Source organism: Lactuca sativa, chromosome 4, assembly GCF_002870075.4.
Source record: "Lactuca sativa cultivar Salinas chromosome 4, Lsat_Salinas_v11, whole genome shotgun sequence".
NCBI lineage: Eukaryota > Viridiplantae > Streptophyta > Magnoliopsida > Asterales > Asteraceae > Lactuca > Lactuca sativa.
The window spans coordinates 18,104,588-18,106,852 of NC_056626.2; positions in this window are offsets into that span (position 1 = coordinate 18,104,588).

Consider the following 2,265-nt stretch of genomic DNA (forward strand, 5'->3'; position numbering starts at 1 on the left):
TCATTTTTTACCACAACAAAATATTCCTAGTATATCCATTCCTCCAACTTACATAGATTGTCAAAACACTCTTCTACTAAGTTAGTTTTAACTAATATATAATATATATTTTTGCCATTACAACAACATTAAATAAATAAGATTATATTTATAACACACTTATAAATAAATATCATACATGCATTTATAGAAATATTATACATACATATTTTTTAAATAAATATTATACATACATTTATATAAATATTATATATACACACGTTTAAATACGTTATCAAGTTTCATAATCAAAATATGTATTTGAATTTTTATACAAAATCTATAAATAAAAATATATTTATATTTATGATTAATTAATATAATTTTCTATATAACATAATATTGTATTTAAATTAAAACTAATAGATAAAATAAAATTGAAATCTATAAATATATAAAAAGAGGGACTAAAACCGACAGTTAAAACTGCATCCCCATATTTGGAGAAATGAACAGTATTACTTACTTTTGGTAATATTATTTATTTTTCCAAAACCGATGGAATAAATGGGATAGGATTAGTGAAGAATGGGGAAATGAAGTAAAACACAATATTTAGGGGTGGGTTGGAGATGTATGTTGGAATATAACACACTAGTATAGCCTTAGGACCATTTATAATATCCATTTCATGTTAGGTACATTTATATTGTGTACCATAATGTTTTCCATAATTACATATCAGGCCTCTATGATTAATACTATGTTGTATGATTGATATGACATTTATAAATAACTTGAGGGACAAAAAATTATGTGCTTCTAATACTTTTTTATAAGTGTAATTGATCAATAAATACATACATATTAAGAGGACGTACGTTTTCTTAAGAGAGAATATTTCTTACCTTTTACATTCCTAATCCTCTCTATAAACACCATCATAGTGTGTGTGTGTGTGTGATTCAATCTATCAGAATCAATCACTTATACACCATTATATGAAGTGGAAGAATCATAGAAGCTAGTCATCTTCACCACCATTGAGATATCATCTTCTCCAAGTAAATATTCTTCAATTTGTTTAAGGTTCTTGATGTTTATGGATAAATTGGTCTTGGATCATGGTTTAATTTGGATGAATCATGCCCTAATATATGTTTGATACGTTTACAAAGATGACACTCCGTTCCTCTACCATAAACGATCATAAACCCTAATCTAAAACCATACATTTTCTTTTTCTTATTGACTTATGTTTAAATGTGGCCTTTTGAAAATGTAATTCTAATATAAAATCCCAAAATGGATGATTTTGTTTCCATCACTCTATTTTCACTAAAAAATATCTCCTTGAAAACCTCAATATTGCCACTATGAATGGGTAAAACATAATGCTAGTAAAATATTATCATTCAATTGTTTTAATCTTTATTATCTACCTCTTCTAATAAAAGAATCCCACTAATTCCACATGGCTTTCTTCTAAACCTCAATTTTGCCACGTGACGTGTTTTGTTCACCCTTATTTTCTCTTCCCGCCCTATTAAATTCTATTAAAATTTGAAACTGACTCTGCGACTTCCTATTTATTAATCAAAATCCCGCTCATAATTTTTATAGTTTCTAACTAATGGGCGACAAATTAGTGACAATTTGTGAGATGATTACGAAAATCCCAAGAATAAAGGACGACATTAATTTCTTAATGTCGATTGCAACTCCACCTCCTACTTATTGACAATTTTTCTAGTATCTTCATCTAAAACTAGTTAGTATTTTGATTTCTATCGGTAGAAACGATTTCTTTATTTCATATAAACGATTCCATTATTTCATATAAAAGATGTTAAAAAAATTATATGTATAGTTGTGTGTGTTTGATGTTATATTTGACCCAAAAAAACCAATATTGTGTGTTTGATGCTATATTAGACCCAAATATGTTTTTTATTTTCTCCCTTACATATTGCACTGTAAGTCTTTGATAAAATGCCCATGAGAACGTTTGTGTGTCATTGTGCGGACTATGCTATTGGAAGCTGTGTTTATCAACAACAGGTTAGTATTTAGATATTGTACAAATAGATTTTCATTTTGGTTTCTGTTCAGGTGATTAAGATTTTAATTATTATTTAAATATAATTTTTTTTTTGATGTGGATATGTCTAGAAGTTTACCATATTTAATTAGCATCTCACGTTTTTTTCTTTTTCAGTTACAAAATAAGGAGAAGGTACATGGGCTTATTGATTCCTGCAGTGACAAATATAATTTATGCTTTAC